Raw genomic sequence first — 12,534 nt, 5'->3', positions numbered from 1 at the left:
TCTCTCCTTCCCTTAGTTCCTTCCTCCTTCTAGGCCCTGACTCCCAGGCCAAGGCACTCATACTCACACTCATTTTTGCCCCTACTCAGACCATTCCTCACACTCCACCCAACATTACTACAGTCACCTTATATCTTCACAGAACACTAGGCATCCCAGCAAGCCATTCCTGCTCTGAGGCCCTCAGCAGCCTATATGGTGTTAGGCTTCTGTGGCAAGCTCTACTATAGGTTTGATTGAACCACTCTCCCCTTCTCATCCAAGTAGACAATAAGATCAGAATTACAAGTAGCTGGTCAATAACCCTAACCAGATGAATTCATTTAAGCTCTGAAAATGGAGCTCACATGGTGTTCTTATTGCCCTTTTTATGATGGTTGATTTACATGGTTTACATAAGTTATTTTGGGAGGCTAGCAATTGTACTTTGTGTATTTAACTATAAGCACTAAGCCTAGCAATGAAATGTTTAGATAGTTGTTTAGAGCTAAATATTTTATTGTTAGGTTTAGTGTTTATGGTTAAATACACAAAGTAGTTAACCTTAGTGGTTAACCATTTCATACTAAAAGTCTTACAACGTTGTTATTCTAAGACTCCTTAACCTTTGCTTCGTCCCAAACAAAAAATGTTTCCCAACATTGCTGGATCTTCTGGAGTTCTTAGGAAGGAATGTAACTGGTTAGAGCAAGATATGGAATAAAAGAAATGTAATAGGGTTGCCTTGTATGTCTGGAAACCACTTATTTGACTTAGATGAGTATATTTAAAATCAGACCAATTTACATGGTTTTACCGCCATTGCTTACCTTGTATAACTAGGTGCAGAATCAATGATGTTCCTTTCAGTGCAATTTTTGAGAATGAAAATTACTCCCAGCTAAGCATGTCTAAGATTAAACCGTAAAACTCTGGTTAGATTTCCCAATTTCATATTACAATATTTTTTTTTTAAAGTTACACAAGTGAAGCAGAAGCACTATCAATATGCTTTCTGACAGAAGATCTAATTTGATTGGTGCCACTTTTCTGAGGACATCAGCAGTTTAATTTAACTTTATCAATTAAACAAAAGAATTATGGAATAAATGGCCCTTCATTCTTAAGTGGGATTCATGGGAAACAAACCCTGACTTTCAGATCTATTTTGAAGCTACCTTTGTTCCATTTCCCTCCTTGGGGCATGAAACAGCTGCTGTTTCTTCCATGTTTCTACTGACACCAGCAGCTGATAGATACATTTCCATGAACTGCAACATAACCCACCTCTAAATCTCTGCTTTGGTTCAAAGTGTTGGATTCCTACTCTGATATCCCTGTGTGCAACATATGAATCAGCTTCCTTAGCGGGATCATGGACTCATTTTTCTTTTTCTTCTGCCACTGGAGAGTTGCCCTTCAAGGCTACAAATTTCTTTCATTTCAGGGAAGGCGGCATCACTGAAGTACATTAATTTCTCTTTCTAGATAGTAGATATCACTGAAATAGTTTTTCATGTGAAAAAGGGGGATTATGCGCCTCCTTCCAACCCAGGTGGATTTGAGATGAGCTATAAGAATTCCAACAAAGGTCATTCAACGGAAGCCAACACAAAAAACTCTCTGCGCCAGTATTTCTCAACCTTGGCAACTTCCAGTTATATGGACTTCAACTCCCAGAATTCCCCAGCCAGCATGGGAACTGGTCTGTGCCATGTTGATTTTGTACTGTGCAATACATTTGATATAAAGCTGCTTCAAATGGGAACTGTATACAGCATCCAAGCACATTTTTGAACCGCAAAGATTAAATTAATGAGTAAGGACTTTGAATAGGATGTATGATAGGCAGGTGAAGCAAATGAATATTGATGCAAGATTATATCTCACTACTAAAACATCTCCTAGGCTAAGTGGCTCATTGATATGCAACTCAGAGATTCTAGAGATTTTTTTAAAAGAGGAAAATTAAAAGTATCCCACCAATCTGCTGCATGTATTCTTCTCAGTCTTGGATCCATAGCACTAAGAGCCACTGATCTTGAATTTAGGTTTGTTGTTAGTAGTGATACAGTACAGAAAATGTGCGTTGGGACCAGTCCAGTGGTGGGTTTCAAAATTTTTTACTACCGGTTCTGTGGTTGTGGCTTGATGGGCGTGGCTTGGTGGGCATGGCAGTGGAAGGATACTGTAAAATCTCCATTCCCTCCCCAGTCCAGGGGAAGGTTACTGCAAAATCCCCATTTCCTCTCGATCAGCTGGGACTTGGGAGGCAGAGAATAGATGGGGGTGGGGCAAGTCAAAATTTTTACTACCGGTTTCCGAACTACTTAAAATTTCTGCTACCGGTTCTCCAGAACTGGTCAGAACCTGCTGAAACTCACCTCTGACCAGTCAATCAAATGGATCAAATGAAACCCCTAGGTGGTGAGGAGAAACATCAGCAACAGTTCCTGAGGCTCATTTGCCAATCCTCTTTCTCCTCTCTATGAAAGCAAAATCTTAGAGAACTCACTAAAGATGAAGCAGTAGCTTGATTTTCCACCTCTTTCTTCAGTTTAATCAGCATCTCTTGATGATGGAAAGTGCCCTTCCAAAATATAGTAGTAGCAATTAGTGTAATGATTATACATGCAATTCAGTCTTGAAGATTATCTACTCATCTGTCATGTAATGCCTGGTTATGCCAGCAAACATGTTTCTGGAAGTATGGGCTCTGGAGATATGCTAGCTAGCACAACCTTGTTATGCCAGCAGCTGTTAACAACTAGGAATAAGGGATATATGACACTAAGGGACTTCTCTTCATTTTACACACACCCTGGAAAATGTCTTACTTGATCAGTGGAACATACAGTTCCTGGAAATTCGAAAGCAGGGACCCCCTAAGTGCACACCCAGAGTCTTTCGATGCCAGAGGCTTAAGCACCATATTCAATACCAGAATTATTGATAGCAATGTAATATCAACTTTAACCAGAACTGTCACTGAAATGGTAAATGTCTCTCTCTCTCTCTCTCTTATTTTCTGTCCAATAATCACCGGAGGCTAATACAGATAGAGCAAGAGGAGATCACAGGATATTTCATCGGGTAGTGTGTGACTTTGCTACTATAGCCTTCAATAATATAATTGGGTGGGCTGACGATGAGGATGCTGCATTTCTTTGGTTGCTGAGCAAAACATGTCTGCTCTTGGAGTCCACGTTTCTCTTGCATGGATTGTGGATGAAAGCATAGTAGTGTTGTGGTCTGCCAGCAGCCTGTGGAGCTGGCAGCGGAGTCGGACAGTGAGGAGACTGGGGAGGAACATGGGCCAGTCCTGGACTCTAGAGAAGGCCCGGACGAGGGCTCTGCGTCGGAGGCAGAGATGGGGCCAGGGCCATCTGGGAGTGATGTGCGGACTCTGAAGCCTCCAGAGTCGGACAGCAGAGAGGCAGAGGAACAGGAGGAGCCTGTACCTAATGCGTGCATGTGCAGAGCTGCCAGAAGACACAAACAGTTAAAACAAAAGGGACGACTCAGGAGTAAGGCCTGGAAATGATTGGCCCTCCCATAAGGTTTAAAAGAGGAGCAAAGGCACATGGGCTCTTTGCAGGAAAGCAACATTGTTAATTCTGTTCCCAGTCGGCATCTCTGTTTGATTCTGGACTCCGAAGAATAGATCAAATAGGTCTTTGGCAGAGTGTCAAGGGAGATAAGGGTTGGTGATTATCCCGAAGGACTTTTTGCAACTAATTGGGACTCAGCTGTGAATGAACGTAATTCACAGCTGTTGCAATAAAAGAGGTTTTTGGGACTACTTGTGTGTTTTAATGACTCACGAAGCCTAGATCACAACAAGTAGAGCAAAAACATACAATCTTTTTCAGGCCAAGGAATGTACTTGGCCTTTGAGTGTCATGCCAAGTATCACATTCTGAAAAATAAACAGAACTAAGACAATGTCCCAAAGGTGCTTTTTCAAGAGGCAACTGGACTTTCTTGTTTTTCTCTGAAGACATTTCATCCTAGAAGCTTCTTCAGCACCTTTGGGGCAACTATGACCTGGATGACTGAGAATCTCTCTAGACAAAGGAATAGAGGGAATTCAAAACTGAAACTGGTTGGATTAATAAACATAAAATAATAACTTCTCTTGTGTTTAATGATTTACCTGTATTGTCATATTAAAAACAGAATACGAATACTTCAAAACTTACCGTGAAGTACTTTGTACCTTAGATGAATGCAAGCAGAACTGCTCTCTATTATTTAAAGCAGCATGTTCTTTCTCAGGTTTCCAAGCAAGTTTGAAGAAACTGCTACTTTAAAGAATCAGCTTGTTAAATGTAACTCTTCAAGCAGTAGCACCTTTTTCCAAGCTTATGCAGAAGCCCGAGAAAAGGATGGCCGCTTTAAAAAATAGCAGAGAAGGGCTGTATTTGCACTTGCATGAAATTCTAAATACTATTTAATTATTTTTGAAGCATGCATAGCCCTAATTAAAAATTATGACTTGGTGGGAATATTTGGAGAGGACCACACTGAAGGGTTACTGAGTCTTAAGAATAACACACCATCTGACAGGGATTTTTTAACAGAGGAAGACTCTTAGCCTATCTTTATTTCCCAGCCTTTTTAACTGGCAGTTGGAGTTGTTTTGCAAACATATAGATGGAAACATAAAGAGGAACAAGGAATCCAGGTGCAATCAGGTAAGGCAGGGACTCAAAAACAGAAATAGTGATACATGAAGAGTATTGCAGTAATGTAATTTTGCACTCAAAACAGGTAGTGAAGCCAGATGGGATCAAAGATCATCACAAATGGGTGAGGTTTTTTGCTTAAGGAAAGCAGTGATAATTCTAGCAGGGCATCTGAGTTTTGTGTTGCCCAAGGCAAGCAATAAAGTCCACATTAAAAAAAAACACTTTGGAGTTCCAATTGAAGGTCTTTTTAGGACTGGCAATTAAATACATTTGCTAGGGTAACTTCCTGCTATGGGTGGGGTGGGATGGGGTGGGGTGAGGGAGAAGGGCCACTGTACTCTGCATAATGGCTGAACCAGGACTGCTCTTTCCAGGTTGCAGTTTGGTAACTAATCTGGGGGTCACTCAGTGGTGAAATTAAAAAATTTCCCCTACAGGTTCTGTGGGCATGACTTGTTGGGTCATGTGACTGGGTGGGCATGGCCAACTCAACATCACTCACATTGATGGGGCTCCTCACCAGCCCCTCCCCTCCCAGAAACTCCTTGTCGCGAATGGCAGGAAAATGGGGAGGGTAATATTCCTGCCTACCATCCTTCCCTCAGTCTGTGCTGAGGAATGGATGACAGACAGGAAAATCCCCTTCACCATTTTCCTGCCTTTCATGAAAATGGCTCCATTCCAACTGCTCCCCCATCCCCCTCCCTCCTGGGGACTACCTTAAAGGGACAGGCTGCATCAGCTCCGTTCTGAATGGAGGGAGAAAAGTTAGGATTTTCTCTACTGCATTTAACATTGAATTCTGTGGAATATTGAATGGCCAGAAGAGATGAGTGGTGACTGGCTGGGTGTGGGTGGGGCCAACGAGAGGTGATTACTACCAGTTCAGCGAACTAATGCCAATAATCCCTAGAGATTCGCCCGAACCAGTCCGAACCAATAGGATTTCACCCCTGGGGTCACTTATTACAACATTATAGGAAGAAAAACCAACTCTAGCTGTTTAATAACTTCTCTACATTTTTTCATACTGGCAAAACTAATTCTTTGAGTTTTAACAAGGGAACAAATTCAAGCAATGTCTGCTTATATTTTTGTTGTCAAGAAATTTAACTCATCATAGATACGAGATCATTTTTTTAAAATTAGCCATTGTAACCAACATAAAGTTGTCTGACAATTTCATAGGATATGGTAATGTCTGTGTATCAGTAAATTACTGCATTCTGTGACTTAAAACCCACAAACCTCAGAGTCCCTTTTTGTTTCATGTGCAGAGAGCTTGAGGGCTTTACTGGATAAGGTTGTGACATTCTAGCTCTACCACGTGACACAACTCAGCTAATAACTCTATTACAGAAAAAAATGAAGCCACAAACAGATGATTTGCCCTCTGCTATGCAGAGACGTCACAGCCTTTCTATAGATTTCTGCTCCAGAATTTGAACTACAATAGAAGCATTTGACCTGATACTTTTTGACCTGGGATTCATTTTATCAATGGTTAGCTGATAAAAACAGGAGTTAGAAACAGGGAAGTATAAGGGAAGGATCAATGATATAAGGGAGGTATGTTAAAATGGATAAGTAAACATCATCATCATCATCATCATTATTATTATAAACTTTTATTCACCAAACATGAAACTCAGTCAACTGAACATTCAAAAATGCATCACAAATAACATTGACTGGCACTAATGGTTGATACGGGTTGCTGCCAGCGTCCTAGGTATCGACCAAGTACCTTCTTAAGATGTACGATGTTCTGAGTAGCACAGTTTTTGCAGTTCTACTGGTGTTATTACAGGAAGCTGCAATTTCTTGATTTATTTTGTAAAATTCTTGGACATGGTACCAAGTGCCCCGATGACAATGGATATCACTGTTACATGTTTCATCCAATAATCGCATAGTTTCGAGGGCCAGGTCGTGATATTTCCTGATATTTTCCAGTTCTTTTTCTTCGACTCTGGCGTCTCCTGGTACCGCAATGTCAATAAATTGTACGTTTCAGTTTTCGACAACTGTGATATCTGGTGTGTTGTGTTCCAAATGACGATCTGTCTATATTTGAAAGTCCCACAAGATCTTCACCTTCTCATTTTCGATAACTTTTTCCACTTTATGTTCCCATGACTTTTTGGTTACAGGTAAGTCGTATTTTTTACCTAATGATCAGTGGATTAATTTAGCAACTCAGTCGTGTCTACCTTTGTAATCAGTTTGTGCGATTTTGATGCATACACATATTAAATGTGAAACAGTTTCGACTTTTTGTTGTAAAGTCGGCAGTTTGGAGTGTTAGTGGATTTTTGTATCTTCGCTTTCATGGCATTAATTTGTAGTGCTTGTTCTTGAGCAGCGAGTATTAAACCTTCTGTTTCTTTCTTGATGGTTCCCATCTTAAGCCATGCCCATTTAAAATTGTCATCACATTTTCCTTCAATGTTTTTCAAGAGTTGTCCATGTCATCCAGCTGTTTCTTCTTATATTCTGCCCTTGTTTCTGTTGTTTTTATAATGTTCTCCATTTGCACAGCCTTCAGCAATCTTTCTGTACTTTGATTCACATAGTCATTCAAACTTCATTTTTCTTCTTCTACAGTTTGATGGATTTGCAATAGCCCTCTGCCCCCTATTTTTCTTGGCAGGTACAACCTGTTGATGTCACTTCGTGGATGTAAAGCATGGTAATATTCAAAAGTTTGCGCATTTTCCGGTCCAAGTTTTCCAGTTCAGCCAAAGTCCAGTTGATGATTCCAGCTGAGTAGTGTATCACTGGAACTGCCGATGTATTAATGGCTTTAATTATGTTTCCAGCATTCAGCTTTGATTTTAATATTTTGGGGACCCTCCTGGTGTATTCCTTTCGCGTTGACTCTGACTTTTCCATTCAAAATGTTATTTGCTTCCAATATGCCTAGGTATTTGTAACTGTTATCCTTTGCTAATGCTTTCACTATGCGTCCATTTCCCAGTTCTATTCCTTTTATTTTTTTCCATTTTTCCTTGCTGCATGGATAATATAGCACATTTTTCAAGGTCAAATTTCTTTTTGATGTCATTGCTGAACAGTTGAAATGTGTTGAGTATTGATTTAAGTTCAGTGGGGCTTTTCGCATACACATTCATGTATAGTAGATGGTTTATCTTGCCATGTTGGCTTGAGATTTGGTATCCCAGTTTTATGTTTTGTAGGATTATTGTCAGTGGAATTAATGCGATGTTGAACAGTAGTGGTGAAAGTGAGTCCCCCTGGAAGGTTCCTCATCTGATGTTGACTTCACCAATGTTCTCCCCATTTGCTGTTAGAACTGTTTTCCACATTTGCATATTTGCTTTCAAAAATGTACAAATATTTTGTACAAATATTATGTACAAATATTCCAAAGTTTTCCAGACAGGTGTTAATCCAGCTGTGGGGTAATGAGTCAAATGCCTTCTTGTAATCAATCCATGCCATATTTAAATTCATTTTTCTTCATTTTGCATTTTTTAGTACCATTTTATCAATGAGCAGCTCTTTTGTTCTTCTTGATTTTTATTTATGATGATGATTATTATTATTACTACTATTACTATTATAGAATCAATACTAATGTAATGAATACTGTTGTAAATATTTTGATTACTATCTCCTAAAACTATTTGTACCCAGGCAACACACTGTTTATGTCATAAGTAAATGCCTTATTCTATAACAAGAGATATGTATATATGTACAGGATATTAAGAGTTAATTTATTCCTCCTCCATTAATGTATTCATATGTAATCACACCCATCCTTGACTCCTCCCCTTTGATATAAATAGAGAGTGCATTCACCTCATCCTCGCTTCTCACTGTAAATCTGACAGAATAAGTAGAATGCCTATTATGAATAAATTCTTCTTTAACTGAAGAAATTGCTTCTGAATTTATTATTGAGTCTGATCCTCAAAATATTGTAACAGTTTAATTGAAAATGAAATTTTTATATGTTATAAAATAAAAAAATTGATGGGGAAAAAAATAGAAGCATTTTTTTTCTCCTGACTTTCCAAGTGAACAGATCCTTGGCAATTAATTTGATGGCCTGGGGCAGCTCAGACATGTTTATATAAAGGTCTTCTCTAGCCTGAGAACTACTGATTGCTGCCTTGCCTAACTCAGCTATTATGTAATTTTTCCAACATAGAATTTTTTGCGCCAATTAAGCAACCCTGATGTTTAATTGGAAATCCTGGCAAGTGCCCCTTATTTTCTCTGCATTCTGCTGTCACTTTTGAAATTATAATTATTTAAAAAGACTCATTCTGTTCTCATTGATATATTGTTATTGATTACATCATATATATTCAACGAGGAAATAGCAGTGTGGTATTTAATAATCACTGTGGATTAGAAGGCTTAAACTTCCTCCCGAATCAAGAAGTTTACCAAAGCAACTTGGACCAATTACTTAGGTTATATCACCTACGGTTGCCATTAAAAGGGATAGGTGAAGTAGGGAAATATATAAATACATTAATGTGCACACTGAATTCAGTTACTCTGGAACTGTTATGAATCAGCCAATTTCCTAAACATGTGGAAATATTCTGCATCTGCAGTTTTAATATGGGACTGTAGCTGAGTTTCATTTACTTTAAGTGAAGAAAAAGAAAACTTCTACCTAATCATTTCTTAGTAATCATGAATGAATAGGAAATCATTTAACAGTATTGGCTCTGAGGAGATTTTCACAATCTTGGAATGCGCTGGGAAAGAGGGCAGATCAAGAAAAGTTGCATCATGGCTGTGGCATGCTTTCCCACTGTTCTTGTGGAAAAATGAATTATCAGCCTGGTTGATATCCTGGCTGACAGTTGATAATTAATAACTGTGCCCCAGTCCTTACAGGAATAGCAATTTGGTCTCTCCTGCACCTCCCCCGCTTCCCCACACATTTCCTCACAAGGGTGTGCATGCGTTTTAAAGAAACATTTGCAGAGTTGATGCTGTGCAATTAACTAAAAAGGCCACTAATGAATCATTCCAGCCTCAGACTATTAAAAAGTCCCTGTGTAGAATAGTACAAAGCAAACATTTTCATTTAGCTCTAGAAAAAGAGAAGTGAGGTACAGTTAAATTACATATGGCACAGTATTTACAGGAACTCTTCATGAGTGTTCAGAACATACTGTCAGGATTTACTTTAGGTGGCGTAGTGTCATGTCAGTGAATTCCAAAAGTTGCCTTCACCAAACAGTATAACAAATTGTGATGTCTCGTGTCAGACAAATGATCAAGACAGACAGAGAAACAAGCAGATCATATGTGTGTGTGCTTGTATATATATGTGTGTGTTTGTGTGTGTGTGTATATCTATATCTATCTATCTATCTATCTATCTATCTATCTATCTATCTATCTATCATCTATCATCTATCTATCTATCTAATCCAGCGGTCTGCAACTTTAAACACTCAAAGAGCCATTTGGACCCGTTTCCCACAGAAAAGAAAACACCGGGAGCCACAAAACTCTTCCTGTGCCTGACTATTTCCTGAGCAGTCACAGAACTAGCATATGTAGTTGAATTAAATGTTCTGTTTTCTTCTGAAACTTTTCTTTATCCATTTATCCATGATTGGCCTATCGGGGGTTGAAAAGCTCAATATATCGCGTGCCAGTGGGTGTCGCACATTGGTGGTTGCAATGCATATTTTGAGTGACAGTGAGCCACAGCAGAGGGGTGAAAGAGCCACATGTGGCTCCAGAGCCACGGGTTGCTGACCCCTGATCTAATCTATACCTATACCTATACCTATACCTATACCTATACTGATCTATCTATCTATCTATCTATCTATCTATCTATCTATCTATCTATCTATCTATCTTCTATCTATCTATCTATCTATCTATCTATCTATCTATCATCTGAGTATCTATATCTTTAAGGTAGCACTTTATCAGAGTAACAGTTTCCAAATGAATGTGTACTATTTATTGCTTAATTATTCTGCACTTACATTAAAAAAACATTTAAATATTAATGCTTTTAAAATTTTGAACTTCAGCCAGTTTCTTTCAAAGATCCAGTGCAACATCCTTCTCTAAATAATTCTCTTAACCTTAAAATCCATTTTCCATACCTCTATTTTGTCAGGTAAAAGTTGTTCTACATCTGTCATTTCTTCAATAACATGTATTCATACAAGTAGACATCATTACCGACATTGTTGATATTATAGCAACTATTTTCTGATTCTATTCTTCAAAAGTCACCTTCAATATTTTTATGGTCTTAACCTTTTGCATCATCTTACAGACCTGTATCTTTCCTCTACTTAAAATATTTGTAGTTTCCTCTAGTGTCCAGTTTTTGAAATCATAAAATTGCATATCTATGTTATGTCTTGTGACAACCAAAACATATCTATTTCTCACAAGAAGTTGTTTATAATTAAAATCTTATTGTAAACGTTTCAATATTCCAGCTTTATCTGAAACATTAATCCATTGATACTTTTCTAAGATCAACATCTTATTTAACTTTTGTGATTTATTTTAAGTTTCTTTAAATTCTTAAGCTTTATGATTAAAATTTACTTTCATTCAAGCCTGAATACAGACTCACCCAGAAAATTTCAAACTTGTCTTTCCAAAACTTTCTGATAGCTTAGAAATAATCTTTATTAAATTTTAGAAAAGACATTAAAATACAAACTAACATGAAAAGAAAAAAGAGGGAAGGGAATAAAAGGTTAAAGTTAAAAGTGATTAAAAATACCACTCTACCATAAAACAAATAAATATATAGCAAAGCTGATCTCTATTTCCAGTACAGCGACAATAATACAATATCACAACCTCTAAGTTTAATTAAATATCAATACTTAAAAACCTAAAAATTAATAACCTATATTTAAAAAGTCAATAATTATATTATGTTCTTAATTCAACTTTAATATATAATAAGGTATCTATAAATAAATCTTAACCACATAGTTAAAAATCCACAATATTTCTCAAATCAAATCAAATCCTCAAATCCCAAAGTCAAAACATGATTCCCCCCTCCTTTTCTTATAGGAAATCAAACAGTGGTCCCCAACACTAATGAACAATTTCTGAAAGTGATTAGAAAGTGATAATTTAGTATTCTTTAAAAGTCTCTAGCATCGTTGCAAGCAAGATGGCTAATCCCACATCTCTGGCACTCATACAGAAAACTGCTACCCCAAGGTCTTCTTGTAAGAAGCAACCATCCAGAGCACATGTGGGTGATCTGATCTTTTATTCTCTCCTTATCTGGAGAGGTTCCTTGATCTTTGGCAGGTTATCAGCTCTGCTTTTGCAGAGCTGCCTTTAATTTGTTATACCTTCCCTGGAAGTCCCAGTAGGAGCCATTTTTACTTATATCATAAAATCTGTGCTACTGCTGGGAAGGGCTGTCTCCTGGTCAAGATTCCTTGATTTGACATGGAATATTTAGCAGGACCTTCCTTGAAGGACACTTTGACTTGACTTGGGCTACAGAGGGATTGAGCAGCTAGCTTCTCCAGAGACATCTTCCCTTGACTGCACTTTGGAAAGGACCAGCTGGCCATTATGTGGATCTTTATATATTTGCATGTTTAATATTATTCTTTAAACACAAATTAGTGGTCTTTTCTCCTGTATTTCAGGAAAAAACAAACAAACCAAAATCAGCAGAAATCACATCACAATAACCCAACGAAACTGAACCATATTATGGCTGCATGTTGTCCTTGAATCAGATCATGGAAAAACAGCATTTTCCATTGGGACGGGTGTGGGTAATCATAACATCAAGCTTCCCAAGATTTTCAGAACGATGCAATGTTTAAACTAACTTCTTAGTCATCATTGA

The 12,534-nt window shown here is 38.0% G+C and overlaps 1 protein-coding gene across 7 annotated transcripts in view; it reads left to right on the top strand.

Annotated features, from left to right (window-relative positions):
• The window catches only part of FILIP1 (filamin A interacting protein 1), an 89,646-nt gene that overhangs the window by 18,328 nt on the left and 58,784 nt on the right, over positions 1 to 12,534 (top strand). The gene's annotated exons all lie outside the window — the stretch shown is intronic.

This window comes from Pantherophis guttatus, chromosome 1, assembly GCF_059756535.1.
Source record: "Pantherophis guttatus breed Tessera chromosome 1, ASM5975653v1, whole genome shotgun sequence".
In the NCBI taxonomy this organism is placed as follows: Eukaryota; Metazoa; Chordata; class Lepidosauria; order Squamata; family Colubridae; genus Pantherophis; species Pantherophis guttatus.
Note: the sequence above shows the minus strand (reverse complement) of the source record. Positions and strands in the feature narration are given on the sequence as shown.